Source organism: Ruditapes philippinarum, unplaced genomic scaffold (genome assembly GCF_026571515.1).
Source record: "Ruditapes philippinarum isolate M1 unplaced genomic scaffold, ASM2657151v2 ctg6843_1_1_1_1, whole genome shotgun sequence".
Classification (NCBI taxonomy): Eukaryota; Metazoa; Mollusca; class Bivalvia; order Venerida; family Veneridae; genus Ruditapes; species Ruditapes philippinarum.
This window is the reverse complement of record NW_026861218.1, coordinates 12,501-30,142: the sequence shown is the minus strand read 5'-3', so window position 1 is coordinate 30,142 and position 17,642 is coordinate 12,501. Positions and strand designations below refer to the sequence as shown.

At 31.3% G+C, this 17,642-nt stretch overlaps 1 long non-coding RNA gene across 1 annotated transcript; it reads left to right on the top strand.

Annotated features, from left to right (window-relative positions):
* Positions 1-9,094: 9,094 nt before the first annotated feature.
* On the top strand, positions 9,095-15,177 carry LOC132714926 (uncharacterized). The gene is made up of 6 exons (XR_009623628.1): positions 9,095-9,266; positions 9,426-9,569; positions 10,610-10,742; positions 11,148-11,577; positions 12,424-12,519; positions 13,757-15,177. It is a non-coding gene; the product is annotated as an uncharacterized LOC132714926 (long non-coding RNA).
* Positions 15,178-17,642: the final 2,465 nt, after the last annotated feature.

The window sequence follows — 17,642 nt, the reverse complement described above, 5'->3', positions numbered from 1 at the left end:
GCAACTGGTAACAGTAGAAACAACTGGAGATACTACGAGGTAATGGACGATTGGCTTAATTGTTGGCTGAGGATCCAGCTGTCATCCCAAAGAAAGTGGTCAGTTCCATGAAAGCAGTTGTAGCTTCCTCTAGCTCAAATGGGACACATACATTATCCAATGGAGGACATAGTGTCTCATTCAGTGGAACGCAGCCTGAGTCTTTACTAGAAGAGACAACCGCTGATATGCAATCAACAACCGCGCCAAAACTAAGAAAAAAACGCCGCTCTCCATACGATGATGAACCGCCACAATGGTTTGCTGAATACCAGCGCACTCAACAAAATATGACGAGGAAAAGATGGCGTTAGATACCCGTCGTGTTTCTGCCTTAGAAAACCTTGTTAAATTGCTAAAGAATCAACAGTCGAAATAAGTTTAAAAAAAATGTAAAAAAGTGCTCGAAAGTCCTTGAATTTGATTACTGTCTTGAAAAGTGCTTAAATTTGCTGAAAATATGCTTGAAAATGATTGAACGACATAGTGTTGATAAAAGTCAACAGTAAACAAAATTAAAAAAAAAAAGATCCAATTTAGTATCAAAATCAATGAAATGTTTGCTCAATGTAACAAGTGGACAAATTGCAGTTGTTTTTAATTAATTTGTATTTGATGCATTCTTTGTTGTTCTTCTATAAAACCTTAAAATTTGGGCTAGAAAATGTGTATAATTCAAGAAAAAGTGGTGAAATAAACTATCCTTCTAAGGTTGAATATTGTGTCGATATATGTGCAACAAATGTGCTAAAAAAATGGGAATATGTGCTTAAATAGAGCTTCAAAAGTCCTTGAATTTTGACATTGGATGTCTGTATGAACCCTGGATTGTTTTAACCAAACACTTTCAGTGACATCTTGCTTTTTAATTTATTTACACAGTTGGGTCAAACAATTTTTGATGCAATTGTTATCATTATTGAAACTGTCTTTTGTTATTTGAATTATGCAGGACTTAATTTGTAATATGTTTTAACTTCAATAAATGTTTTTGTGGTATATTTGATTCATTTATTTATCAAATTTTTCATTTCCTTGGCAACCAACTAGTACTGAGGAATTTCTTGCTTAAGAATTTTGGCTTAGCTTCAACTCGCAACCAACAGATTAAGTAAAATGTCGAAACCACTTCACCACTTTATAAACTGAGCTGCCACGAGATGCACAAGGGAGTGATACAATGCCTTATTTGGGAACAAATTCTCTCAACATTTTGAAGGGAGAGTTCAGGCAATCTGGAATAAAGTAAACATCATATTTTTGTGGTCAATTTTTGTCCGGCTTCTGTTATATATTTGCCTTTAAGTTAGCTCTTTCATAACGAATAAACTGCCCTTGGAGTGGTTGAAAATGGCATAAATTTCTGGAGTAGTGTTCATATCCCATGGCATGCATAGAAAGGTCTCAAAAAAAAAGAAGAGATATCAAATTTTATCACACATGTATAAATATTGAACAAACTGTATAAAAATAACAATTTCAGAAACCAAATTCAAAATATTAATTTCACAGACTGAAAATGATCGCCATCCCGTGTAGGGCTCAAGGCCCCTTGGATGTGAGGCGGACACCTTAACCAATACGCCATCACGCCCTTTCAAACAAGATTTAGACTGATAATGTGTTCTAACGTTCTAATTTAGACAGTACACACAATATGCATTATCTGGAACACTAGGAGTTTTATTTTGATTCAAGCTAACATGTTCATTATTTTTTCCCGTTTGGTGCAACCAGCAGCTTCTGTCACAGAGACACTTGTTCATTTCCATCTAGATCATCTAAGTCAATGTCTTCATCAGTGTATGACTCTTGCCGAAGTATAAAGTTGTGTGAAGCACAGCATGTTGTTATAGTAATTGGAACGTACTCCACTTTTAGCATATCTAAGTACTTTAGCTTCCTGAATTTCCCTGTCAATAAACCAAAGCAGCGTTCAATGTCAACTCTGGTTGAACTGAGTGCATTGTTGTACCTTTTTTGTTCTCTTGATGAATGTCCATTATCCCTAAATGGTACTAGTAAATATGGGGACAAACTGTACGCAGACTCACCCATGATACTGTCCTGTCCCTTCTGTCTGTAGCTTGGCACTTAATGGGCAGTTCCTGAAAACCCGAGAATCATGAACGGAACCAGGGTAAGCACAGTAAACACCCAAAAACCTTAATTTGCTGTCACAAACACCCTAAAGGTGGAATGCTGACCAACCTTTCCTACATATATAGGAGTTTCTGAATTCTGATGGCCCTGGAATCTTTATGTGGGTTCAATCAACTTCTCCAATCACTCCTGGAAATCCTGCTCTTTTAGCAAAACCCTCAGCAATATTTCCGTACTACTGTCTGTCAGGCCAGCATACTAAGGTTGACATGACTTCTTCACAGCTCATAACTCTGTTATTGTAATGAAAAACATTTAAAATCAACAAAATGGCTGACAACTAAATAAAACCTTTTGTCAGGGAAATAATCTAGCTCCCTGTCTTTAAGAACTTGAACATTTTTGATCAACAGACACACAATTGTTTGCACTGATGCAATAACTGCAATACTATCTTAGCTTTCACTTTTTTTTTAAATGTTAAGTTTTATCCCTTTTTCAACATTAAATATAAGGAGAGTGTGTTGTCACCAGACAGCCTTTGTTTAAAAAGTATGTTGAGGAACATATATAAACAATATAAATTTCTTCATCAAGTCATTTAAAATATTACAGTTTAAATACCACACATATCACACCAGTACATTAAGTACTAGATCTACATTAAATGTCAAAGTTTTTGTTCTAAACAGGCAATTTGTCTATTAGCTAGTTCCTTTCGGCAAAGAGTCAACTTAGCCCTATATCAACTCGGTACAGGTCAAGCCGGCATACAGTGTAGATTGTTTCAATGGGTTTACAATAATATCTTAAAGGAACTCCACTGAGGTTTTTTGACATGACGGGACTAGAAATATTTTTTTGAGATTTTTCATCCATTTGATGTAGATCTATACTAAAATCTTATGTGCAAAATTTCAGATCATTAGCTCGCTACGTTTTTCCAGAATAAGTATTATTATAGTAAAAAACGACCCAAAATTTAAAAGCGTTTAAAAAAAGTAAAAAAGTGAAGAAATTATCCGAATGCCGAAATAACCCCACATTGACATTGTGCTACACAAAAATCAAAATCATATGACATATATTGATTTATTTTGTCATCCATAAATTACATGTACTTGACAAACATACACATGGGTGCAAGTTGAAAATTTGGAAAAACCTTAAAACTGTACCTCATAATCATTTACCTACATAATCTAACAGTAAAACATGATGAAATTTGTCACAAAAAACATGAGCTTCAAGCATATGCCTGAAAACTTGCACCCATGCATACACTCTTTCAGATACTTGAAATTATTCAATATATCTTGTACATATCTTGTAAATGCAAAGCAATTTACACTCCTAAATTGACCTGAACATAAAAATGGAAGTACATGCAGTATTTTGTGTACAAGTATAAATAATGATGATGGACGGAATTTTAGATAACACTGAACAAGTAAATGGGGAAAAAGCAAAAATTGGGCTGAAAAACGGATTCGCTTGTGTGAAAAAAACCTACATAAATATTTTTTTTCAATTAAAAGTCGATGTTCGCATTTTATTTACCTGCACTGACTCCCGTGTCAATACGGAAATGTGCCCTTAAAAACGGATCGCTGTATTTGGGACAGTTTGATCCACATAATTTTGAATTCTACCGGTACCTAACAACTCGGGTCTTCTTTTTCGGTCTTCTTTTTCTGTTTACAGCTAAATATTCCATCACTGGATCCTCATAAATAACTTCTGGAGTGTCAGACAACTTGTCTATTACAACATTTAAAATTATTTTTCTAAGATCTTTATCAACGGACGCCATATTGGTTTGCGAAAGAGCGCTCGATTGCGTTCAGTTCCAATTTTGTTTGCAGGCGAATCGGTTAATCGAGCACTCACGTTGTTGAACGCGCCTCTGCAGTTAGTGCCCCTTCAGTTAGTACCCCATGGGTTAGTATCTCGAAGCTATCGTTATATTTGCGTTTACGAACGTGCTAACGATTGACGGAAGGTTGGTTAACGAGAGACTAGCGCGGGTATCTCGAAAGCGATATTTAAGCAATCGTTCGTTCCTTACTCGTTAGTTATTAACGAATCATTTGAATACCGCGAACAGTGTGTTAAAGCAGGAAGAAATGGCTGTTACAAAACGTAAACCAAGAAGAATTGCAAATGCTGAAAGTTCCTATGTAACTGACGTGATTACTTTTGAAAGGTAAAAACTTAAAATAGAAACTGCAAGACTAGTATTACTGAGGGAAAACGACTGCTTATAGAACAGCAGAGACTGACTATTGTGCAGCAAAGGTTGCTAGTGGAAATCAGATATCTTAAACACTTTACTAAGTCAAAGCAAATATTCTGGCCGAGCTTCTTCCCAATATCCCCCTCCCCTCAGGGTGTAAGTATACTCTCAAGATTCAAACTTGAAAATGTTGCTTTCATGGATGAAATATTGAAATTGCAAATATCTAAATGAATGTAAATAGCGAACATTCAGTAGTCATAGTATCTTTTTTGAATACTAGTAGTCTGTTTATTTAAACACATATAAGGACAATAAATTCAAGTCAGTCCATAACTTTGCTTATTTTACAATGTAAACGCTTAATAAATTGATTATTTACTCGTATATATATATGCAACTGGTCTCATCATAAATAATCTAGAATTCTTTTTTTCTTATGTAAGTTAAAAAAAAACGATCGTGATATACGAGTGACAATGGTTATTTCTATGATAATGATGATGATACATCGACGACAGCGACGATGGGTTTAGTTTTAAAGAAATATTAAGATGTTTTTCGTTTGAGTGAAATATAGAATATTTTCACGAAACATAATAAATTTCCATATATTTCCACGAGCTGGAAATCTTACTTTTACTCTTTAAAAGGGAAGTTTGAAGCTTTATAAATTCGTTATAAATATTCCTGACAGGTTATATGGCCGTATAAAAACCCTTGTTTGCAATATAAACCTGGCCTGACGGCTGAGGTTATATTTACAAACAACCTTTTATATAAGGTCATGCAACCTGTCTACTAAGTTTATATAATCTGCTGTTAATTTATGGATAAATTTTCATTTTGTCTTTAACAAAGGATTAAGAAAGAATTATGAATTACAAATTAAAATATAGCAAGTAAAAATATTACAGATGGTGTTGGCAAGAGCAAACTATTTCAATAAACAAAATGTCCATATATTTCATGCCTATCTGTTGTACTGATTTTTGCAGCGTAACGTTAAGCATTTTTGTTCATGTCATTAAATCATTACATCACATATAACTTTTCGAAATATAATTCTGTAAAAAGTACCGAGTTTTGTTACATTTTTAACATTATAACATTATGTACATGCAAATATTTATTATTAGTGTCTTGTGCAAAATTACACATTCTTTCCGATACATTTTTGTAGTTATGATATGATTTTCTTTCATCTGCTTTTAAATATACAACTTTATGTAAACTAAAAGAGCTCTTACATATGTTTGATATGTGAGAGAAAGAAATAAAATATCATATTTATGTAGGTTCATCATTTTTATCAATAAGTTGATATAATTCTCATTTTTTGTGTATTTTGAATTCGAAATATTCTTCCTTTTTGCCAAAGTGATAGTAACGAGAGCTATACGATACCTTCTACGCAACCGTTAATAATTGGGCATTTCAACGATTATTCGTTAATTACGAGAGTTTCGAGATACCAGTGAAAACCTTAACGAGAGGCTTACGACAGTCGTTATGCTAACGATAGCTTCGAGATACTGACCCCTGCTGGTACGTAATTCTTCTCCTCGTATGAATCAATAAACCTAAATTTGTCTACAGAGAGTTCACCTTTTGGTATTCGAATGTTATATATATGTATATATAATTATATTTATATGTATATATTTATACATATATTAAACTTGCAAATGAATAATTCATTGGTTTCTTATTCAAATTTATCTACTGTTATAATTACATTCAACAGAACAAGAAAATAAGTAAAAAATTCCGAAATAAAATTACAATAGTACAAAAAAACTGAATTTTAAAGTTCATAAATGAATTAATTAGCAATATTTGCAAAAAGCGTTACAATATGAATATATGCTGTATAATGTAACAGTTATCATCATACTGAAACATGTAATGTTTACACGTTTTACAGGTGATGACAAATCCCCTGTTTCCTATTTGTATCTTTTATTGCCGGTGGGAATTATCGTTATAGATTTGTCTAATTTACTCAATTGTATCTAACCTTTTTTTTTCTTTTCACTACCCTTCATACATCTTTACATTTTCCTTTATAAAAAAAATTGTTTATTTATCAAATATGGTGTTCCGTTTGGGCCAGCTCGTTTTTTTTCTTCTGGGAACGATAAGCCAAAACATAACAGTACGATGGTGACAATAAGACAATATGATGGTGACGTTACGACAGTACGATGGTGACAGTACGACAGCACGACGGACTGTACTGTCTCCATCGTACTGTCGTACTGTCACCATCATATTGTCGTAGCGTCATCATCGTACTGTCGCCTTCCTGTTTGGTATGCGCATAATTAAATAAAAACATGGAAGAAAGCGTTGACCATGTCATAAAGTCACATTTTAAAAATGGCCTAACATACACGTAAATTATTGTATTGAAAGAAAATACTATATTTTACAAGACTACATATATTGCAATAAGCCAATTAACAACTATGCTGCAGAATTTTTAAAAAATATAATACTTCCGAAATGCTTGTAAAAAATAGATATGATAGTAAATTGCTTTAAAAATGATGGCGCATGCAGGAAATTAATGCTTAACAGATAAAAACTTACTTAAAATAGCAGAACTGGAACGATATATTCTATTGGAAGCAATATTATTTTTCAATAAATTTTATAAAAAATAAATCATAAATTCTATAAAATGAAAACCGTATAGCTTTAAACACTTTAATATACAGGTGCAATAACGGAACACTTAACAGTTACCTGTAAAAATGGAATAACTACCGGTATTTCAATATTTTAAACCAGAATTTTAAGATTCGTATCATTCTAAGCTGTATTAATTGTTCTCTGCCTATTTCTCCATAAACGAAGTTATTTTGAGTTTGTGGCCTTACTCCTAATAAAATTTTGCAAAATTTCAAATGTATATTTTCTATCTTTTTTGCTTCCATGAAACCCCATACCTCGCATCTATAGCTTAAAATAGGTGTTATTAACTTGTCAAAAAGGTCCAGTATGTGTGAAACTGAGATATTAGGGCAGTGTTGCATATAAGGGTTAAGTTTTAAAATTGCCTTTAATGTTTGTCCTGAAAGTGCTTCGAAGGTTTTAGAAAATGACCCTTCCACTGTAAAAACGATTCCTAAATATGTGAATTTATTTAATTTTTCAATTTCTGTATGTCCATATCAAAAAATTAAATTATGCTAATTTCTCCCACTCATTTTAAAAACCATTATTTTTGTTTAATTTACATTTAGTTTTAGTTTCCATTCGTCGCAATAATCTTTTAAAATATTAAATCCCTTTTAAAGATCTTCTTTTGTTACTGATATAATAGCGATGTCGTCCGCGTATGATAATAGGAACAATTTCAGAGTACCTAAGTCTATGCCTTTAAAACCTTTAATATAAAAATATCTTCTAATCATTATGACATAGAAAAGAAAAAGGACAATTCCCTGAGGACCCCTAATAACAATGGCATTCGCTCAATGTATTTGATAATTTAATTCTGGATTTGACGTTTGTATACATAAATTTCAAAACTTTCATTACTTTTCCCCTGACTCCTAATTTTATCAGCTTTAACCATAAATTATCCCCAACAATAAAATCAAATGCTTTTGTAAAGTCAACGAAGTAAACAAAAAGACGTTTATTTTCAGAAATTATACGATTAATGATACTTTGTTATACATAAATATTATCTACAGTTCCCATCTTTGACCTAAATCCTGCTTGTGCGTCAATGTAAACGTGATAGTTCTCTGCCACATTTTCAAGATGTATATTAAGTATTTTTTGAAAAAAGTTTACCTAGGGTACTTAGTAATGTCACTCCCCTGTAATTTTCTGGTAAATTATTATCTCCATTTTTATAGATAGGTATTATGAAACCTTCCGACCACATTTTGGGAAAAATAACCTTGTGATAGTAATTTGTCGAAAAGCTTGAGTAAATATGGTAGAAGCGAGTTAATTCCGTATTTGTAAAATTCATTTATAAAATAGTCGGGTCCTCCGGAACGGTTATTCTTAAGTTCTGATCATGCGCGGAATATTTCATTTTCCGTGAAACACTGAAATTCCCCATTGACATACCGTTCGTTAAAATTAATTGCATCATCTTCCGGTTGAAAAAAAAAAAGAATCTGGGCTATTTATCGCTTTTAAGTATTCGGCGAAATGTGTGCAGGATATACTATGTTTTTCTGCCAGTATACATGTATTCTTTAATAGCTTCCAATATTCTTTTGCATTTTTATAACGAAATTTTTCTAATGTTTTGGTTTCCTGAATACATTGTATTGTGATTAAGCTTTTTATTTCTAACTAATGTTTTATACTCCGTTCTAGATTTTACCACATTTATTTCATTTTCTGTATTATTATTTTGTTTCCCCTTACAGTCATTATCGTACCACTTATTTCTTTGTTTCGTTTTTTCCGGGTTATTTGCCCTTTTTCTGAAGATTGGGTCACATACACTAGACAATCGTCCGTCAATATTCCAAGTCTGACGAATTGCTATGGGTCGAATGGTCAAGTGGCCGAATCGTTTTTTTACCCATTACTGAATCATGCAATACCCGCAGAATTTCGAAACATATTTCTTTTCATAAATCTATAGCATACAAAAGTGAAAATATATTCACAAAAAAGGCAGTTATGACTGTTTTTCCTTATGTTATACTTCCTGATGCGGTAAGTGTAAATGTTTGTATCCTTGATGTACTCATAACTTTGTGATATTGAAACATGAGCGTTTATTAGAAGTGGATTTATTTTTGAAAATGAATTTTAAAGAGATAATGCTTGGATTTTATCGACAGATGTCACGAATTTCAAATTAGTTTGGTTTTTGTAATAATGTTAAATTTAGGGCCTCTGCAAGGTATATTTATAAAGTATAACATTTTATTTAAACAGTTAAAATCAATTAAAAACAAAAATGTTTTACTAATGTTTTATCTGTACGAAATTCTTGCACTTATTGATAGTCGAAAAGCATTATTTTTGTTTCACTTTAAAAATTATTAAATGTTATATGTAGTTGAAGCCTCACTTGATAGAAGTATTGGATGTTATAAAGACTATAAAAACCGAGTGCTGAGTGGAAAACAGTACAAAACTAGACCCAAACGGAAGAAAGGAATGTAAACAGTTTTGTCAAGGTTTCAGATATTTTGGTACCGAGGTAAATTTATGTATTATCAATATAACGTGTACATTTATTTATTTATGTCTTGTTTATATGTTTTCGAGCACTTTGTGCAGTTATATTTTAGTATTGTTTGCACATAGTCCCCTTGCTTATGTCTAAAGTATTCTGTTGAATTACTTCAAGTAAACCAGAGATCGTTGGTTCAATGTTCGTAGGAGGCGAAAATTCTCAGTGACAACTGATCTCGGACATTGAGTTTATTAGTCTTTTGTCTCTCACCTCTGAAAGTCATGTCAGATAAGTAGTCGGAGAAATGTGGTAATAAGTGGCGAGTTATCCCGGAAAGCTGGCCGGGTGGACTGCTCACCTACACAAAATGTGTTAAAATCCGAGTAAATAGCAGATAAAAAAACACACAAAGTAATATTTGCAAAAGTATTTCACCAGGAAAAATATTTGATATGTTATTAAAAAATTGTCATTTAAAACTGCATTGATAAATTTCATTAAAACAGAACGAGCTGATAATAGTTCTTATTTGCATATATTAAAATTCGTATACGAACTTAAGTGTTACCATGGAGTTTTTCCGAATAAAATCGTAATTTATTAACAATTTTTGATGAGAATTACAACAATACTGTTAAAAGGTTCATGAACTGTAAAATGCTTGGTTTTTAAGTAGACGCAAACTATTTTTACATATTCATTAAATGCAGCTTTAAGATAAACATAGAAAAAAGCTTTACTATTTCATAAATATTACTATCTCATAACACAATATATTAATTTTAGCCATGGGGGCATCATTTTTCAACCATCTATCGTGATAAAATAAATAAAAGATATATTTTGTTAAAAAAAACCAACAAAAACAACAAAAACTTTATTAAATTAAATATTTTAATGTATGAATGGTAGTCTAACTTATTTTCCTTTATAATCCATACATTTTAGAATTCAAGTATCAACATTAGAAGTTTTAATTTCCATTACAAAAGTTTCGAATGAGTGGATGTTGAATCTTATAAATTATTTAATGGCTAAAACATAGTCATTGTTCTTTTTTACAGAGTGGGGAAGAGTGTTTTTGCGGAAATAAAATAAGGTATTGTAAAAAGACAGCACATTGTACCTACAAATGTAGAGGTAACCCGGATGAATACTGTGGTGGTGATTGGCAAATTATGATATACGTCACAAAGTGTAACTATTGTTTTCATTCGTTTAACGTAAAAAAGGATATTGCAAAAGCGAATATATTAAACAATATCTAAAAATTAATAAAATGTTTAGAGGAGTAGGTCAAAATAATGTACATTTGAATAAAAATGAAAATATTAAAGTTTATTGTTGAAGCGAAATCATTTTGACAGCAAAACAGCATTTTTCTAACATCAAATGTTCTAATAATAAGTCACATTTTTTTTGCTATTTAGGTTGTTCCGTTGAATAATTACTTTCAAGATTTGAAACATTTTTATTACTGCTGAAGTTATATTGTTTTATGCCTTGTGCTTTTAATAGAATATTTTCAAGCCATTAAAAAAAACAATTTGTATTTAGTCATATAACGGTTTAAATATCGTCTCACATTATATATCCAAAAAGCATATGAAAATACGTCGACAACATCATCTACAGAAATAAGTGCGAGTACACATCACGTGACTGAGACCAGCAAAAGTACCAGTTCACAGTCGAGTGTAAGTCCAGTGATTGAGACTAGCAAAAGTACCAGTCCACAGTCGAGTGTGAATCACGTGACTGAAACTAGCGAAAGTACCAGTCCACAGTCGAGTGTAAATCACGTGACTGAGACTAGCAAAAGTACCAGTCCACAGTCGAGTGTGAATCACGTGACTGAGACTAGCAAAAGTACCAGTACACAGTCAAGTGTGAATCACGTGACTAAGACTAGCAAAGTACCAGTCAACAGTCGAGTATTAGTCCTATCATTGAGACAGGAAGTACCAGCAAAAGCCATCAACAAATCAGGATACTTTATCTACACTTAAACCAGTGAGGAAAACGAACACAGGTTCGAAGTTCTTTTCCTCCTATGATTCATGATAAAAAATAAATCTAGATGTTCTGTAAATTGTCACTATTTGTCTGTAAAATTCCAACACGTTATCATTACAACATTTTCATTATATATGTAATGTAAACTGTCTTGTATCAAAATAAACAAAATGAATGGTATAATCTGTCCAAAGAACATAGGAAATTGAACACTAATTTTATTTATGATAATGACAAGACTGTAAAGCCAGTATCAGTTATTCCACAGCAGATTATTTGCAAATTTAATATAATCACATATCATGATTAATTTATTGGTTTCACATTCAAATTTATTATGTTAAAATTACGACAACGAGTATAAGATTTGTACAGAAGAGATAAAAAAAAAGCTGAAATAGGAGTTTATAACTCCCACGTAGGAGTTATAAACTCTTAATTGGGCTTTTTATCCTATGTAAGAGTTATAAACTCCTAGTTAGGCTTTTTATCCTTCGTATTAATTATAAACTCCTAATTAGGCTTTTTATATCCTACGTAGGAGTTATAAACTCCTTATTAGGCTTTTTTTATCCACGTAGGAGTAATAAACTCCTAATTAGGCTTTTTAGCCTACGCATAAATTATAAAGTCCTACGTAGGAGTTATAAACTCCTAATTAGGCTTTTTATCTCCGACGTAGGAGTTTTCATTTTTTATAGAACATGTTAAATTGTCACCAGGACGGTTCCGTATAAAATTCCTAAATTAATTACTATTTAGTAATAAGCGTTACTATACTAAAACTTCTGATGAATATATGCTGTATATAATGTAACAGTTATCATCATGCTGAAACATGTTCTGTTTACACGTTTTCCAGGCGATGACAAAACTTCTGTTTCCTATTTGTATATTTTATTGCCACTGGGAATATCGTTATAGCGGTGATATTGGTTATAATTATTTGTAAGAGGCGGTAAGTAAGGCTTCCCAAATTATTTTTGTATATTATTTCCTAAGCCATTTAGGGAAGAATACGTTCACAGACATAAATTATGGTAAAGGTTAAATTAACTCACAGGTATTCGGCGCGTTGGTGGTCACTACCCTCAAAACCCCTCTATAAGCCCAACGTTTCCCAAACAATCTAAACTGCAGTGTTTTTACATGTTTAGTATCATACATGTATACGATTGTGACACATTTCATCCATTTTTTTTCTGAAAAAGGTACATATTATAAAAATAACAATAATATTTTCAAGTTGTACAAGGGTTTGTATATGTACACGATAAACAAGTTAATTGAGAGATATCTGCCATCGAATTAGAAAGACAGTTTTTTACCAAGAACCGAACCGGATCCTCTTTCTTTAACGAATCAAAAGGCCTTTGCCAAAAAAATCTAACTCAGAATGCAATTTTAAAAGGTCCATCTAATATGTCCTCACAGGGCATCTTTCGTCGCCAGGCCTTTCGTACATCCTAGCCTCTCCGGCGTGAAAGTCCATTGGAAATAAAGAAATTTGTGTAGATTTAAGCATATAAAAATGAGTATACAATATTCTATTTAACATTGACTAAATAAAGTTGACATCACCGAATAAGCGAAAAATACAAATTTTACAGTTATATTATGATAACAACATGTTTTGTTCATTCTATTACCAAATTTGCAGAGTGAAATCTATATAGTCTAGAACCAACAAAATGTTCCTGCAAAAAATTACATTGTTAAAACTTTTTTAGCATTTTGTGTACTTTTTTTAAAAGTTCATGTACATACCCGTAGTTTTTATAAGCCTCTTCTGCTACCTGATGAACATATCTCAACCCAATCCAGACAGTCGACACTGCAATTTTTCTGTTTAGTCATTGACTGTAGTTTTTCTCGTAAAATGACTAAATTATTTCGAACCACACTTTTTTTCCTGTAAAATCTGTTCTTTTTTATTCTATTGTCTAACAAATTTTTGAAATTGACGTGAACCAAATTTGAGTTATCTGCAGTACTTTTGTGATTTGATGTAACATAGTCATGGCTCTCTTTGATTTGTTTGCTAATAATGATGTTTTACTTGAATTTAGATTGAAATTGACAGTCCGTCATGGGACAGCACTCATAAATAAAGTCATATCATTACGTTTTCGTTCCATGAGAAAGTAAGGAACTATTTGATATTTGCACATTAAATTTATTATAAATGTTTACAGGCTCCGTTGTAAGAAAGATTCTGATCCAGTAGCTTCAAATAGTGTGGTGTACGCTGCACCACACAGCACGGCATTCCTTACTGCTTTTCATGAAACCGAATCTGAGCATACAAACGCAATGAGGTCTGGATATGTTAATGATGCCAACACTGGTAATGAAGTTAATGACAGAGCTGGAAATTATACGGAAGAATCGGAGGATTATAATGTGATCAATCTCAGATCAAATAATAAGACTGTTCACAATGATTCAAATGACAATTTGCAGGAACAGAATGCTTGCTCGCCAGGTGACAGTAATACGATCTACAATAAATTAAAATTAGTTAACAGTGGAAATCAAAATAAAAGTGAGCTATTGTATGATCAAACGGATAAAGGATCGTTAGAGAGTAATGCTAAGAGACACTCAATACACAATGATACAGAATAATTCCAAGGATTCGATGAAAATAAGAAAAAAAAGTGTTAAAGACAACATTTATGCTAAAGAGAGGGATATAGTTTTTCACACAAATTTGAAATAGCGGTTCGACTGTTGTTGAAATATTGCACAGTGGTTAAATGTAATTGCATTTAACAACTCGGTTTACGTAAAATAGCACAACAGTAACAAGTTACTTATTTTCTAGTAAAACAATGGTTCAACTGTTTTATTTTAATAGCTGTTTGTTTGTTTCATTTTACGCCTTTTCCTAACTACCGTCATATGCTTTGTAAATTTGTTGTCCTTTTTCCTTTAAGAAGAAAACCTTACAAATATCAGTCTTTGTAAAGGCAAATGTTTCTATTCATTTCAAAGCTGAGAGAAATACTAAGATATGTTATTTTTACCTTATAGTAAAATTAAGAGGGGATGATAATGTAATTTCTTAAAATACCCGTTACTGACAAAACATATTAAAGAATTTTTTGATGGTCTTGCGAGTTTTTTGATGATTTATGTCAACTGAAATAATGAAACTGCTGAAATGGAAAAGTGACTATAATATCGCCATCGTTTTGAGCTATCTTTGTTGAGCTATATGTTTAAATACAGGCTTGCGATATAGACATCATATTTGTATAACTTTAGGATTATATTGTTTAACACTAAGAAAGAAAATCTGTCAGAGTATTTTACCATTTTAGTATCTGATTTGAAAGAATCGAAATGAATGTTCAGCAATATTGAGGTATATATACCGTCAAATAGGGTTTGATTAAACAATGATTTACTGAAAACATCCTCAGCATGAATCAAAAAGATAAAGTTGTTCAGTAAACGATGAGATTACCTAAGATTAATTATAAAATTGTAAATTGGTCATTAAACACCTGCTATTCATGTACATGCATGTTTTTGTTATTGTAATTGTTGATAATTGTTATGCTAAAATAAAGAAAGACAACTCTTGTCTAAATAAATTCCAAAATGTAAATAGAGTTACCCCAGTTACGCATATTACGGAAGTTCGAAACAGTCAAACTAGTGTAAAATTAAGAACAATTCGTTTTACAAAAGAATAGAGACATCAACATAAAATCATATGCGAGTGGCAATACAGGAATGCTTCATTACGAAATATAATGAAATGCATTAAAAGACAACGATTAAATAAAAATATCACAGACGCACGCTAATGCAATTATTGAATTATTACCTTTCGTTAGCGTCAAATGATGAGATGCGAGACAAAATTGCCTAGTTACTCAAATATAGAATCAGCACTTATGTTCTCCCTACCCTATTACAAAAGACAGGAAACTTCCATCTACTCAATACAGCTGATCATGTTAGTGTATCGATGTGAAATATTTAAAGTGAAGATTAAAATGAAAGGCACAATTTTGGTTTTGGATCTGGAGGGTTCGAATGACTGGGCCCTGGATTTTTTGCTAATCTTGACTGTTTATACAGAGTAGTTATAGAAAATTAAGAGCTTTTCTGCACTGTGCATGTTTATCATTTAGAATTTGTAGTGTCATAGTGTCATAGAAGATTGATTGTTCGCCCCATTAGATAAAATAGATATATTTATTAAAGTACAGCCGGATATTGCATAGTTATATACATAAAATATTGAGTAAAATATTCCTTTTTTTCATGGGATTTATAGAAGCTATCGGTACTCGAATATTCTAAATCACTGGCATTGGTATGCTGTGCAAAATGGAACATATTAATTATTTATAAAGAGTTCTCTTATAATGTAATGTAATAATTTCTGAAAAGGAATCTTTTTCTAATGTTATATTAAAATAGGTCTTGCATTAATAACGTTTTACAATATTGGTAAGATACTATAATATTACTTTTTTAAAATAATTTTTGTAGAATCATAAAATAATTTTTTTTGTTCCTCTTTAAATACATGACTCTATAATTTGTATGTATGTGTATAAATGTTTTGTACTGTGAAAAAAATCAGAAAATAAAAAAAAATATATAACAAAAATATATAAAGAGGAATATAACATGATATGGTACTGGGTCCCCGGTAAACTGACGTGAAAATCATGGTAACAAAAGTTTTTGAAATCAGGATGCCATATTTAAATCATATAATCATTAAATGCAATATTTTATGAACATTTTATCACATCACTTTTCATTAAAGATACCAAACGAAATAGTTGCTCTATATAAACTTGAACTTTCTATCATAAATGATTGCCATATTACAAACATGATAGAACTGTTTACCATTTTAACATTTACAAAGTAATCAACAAGAAAAAGACTACATATACTGCAAAAAGCCAATTGACAACTATGCGGCAGAATTTTTAAAAATATAATACTTCTAAATTGCTTGTATGAAATAAATATGATAGTAAATTGCTTTAAAAATGATGGTGCATGCAGGACATTATTGCTAACCAGATAAAAACCTACTAAAGATAGCAGAACTGGAACGATATATTCTATTGGAAGCAATATTATTTCACTGTTGATAAATATTATAAAAAATAAATCATAAATTTTATAAAAATGTAAATCGTATAGCTTTAAACACTTTAATATACAGGTGCAATAACTGAACACGTAACAGTAACAATCACGTGAATACCTGTAAAAAATGAATAAATACCAGTATTTACTTATCTAGAAAACTGATCAAGTCGCAGTTTTTTTTTAACTGACCATTGACGATATTTTTTTAACCAACTACTTCACCTCATTGTCATGATTCTATTCATGTGCCCTATGAAACTTAAAATTACAAAAAAGGAACTGAGAGTTCTTCCTCTACATAAATATGAAAAAGTTTGTTCAATTTTTATCTAACAGATAAAAATGTATACAAATGTTTTATCTTTCAGAAAAAGCGCGAAAAAATGTTATTAAAAATCTTTGGCGTAAAATATAATTATCTACCTCTTTAGAAAAAAAACCATTAGTAAACTGTATCTCATTTTGTACGACAGCACAAAGGAGCTCTAGTAATTTACACAGACAATATATTATCTCTTACTTCAGCTTGTTTTTCTGTAATATCGTTTAAATTGAACATACATTATCATTGTTAAATTATAGCATATGTCATTGCCCTTATCCTCTTATGCCGTTACAAATTAACAAGAACTAAACATAATAGAACATATACTTTATTTATTCAAAAAATGTGCCAATGCGACTCTTTTTCTATACAAATATATCACCATGTTACAATGCAAAACAATATCCACCATATGACATATTGTACATAATAACTTTTCAATAATTATATCAAAATAATACTATATCTTACACATAGTTTCATGTCAAATAGCATACTTACAAATACAGAAAAATATTTTAATTTCAATATTATTTGACTTATTTTCTATATTCGTTAACTCACGGGAACAAGCAAAAATAGTTATTTAATCGGCTTTGACGACCTTATTACATATCTCTGGC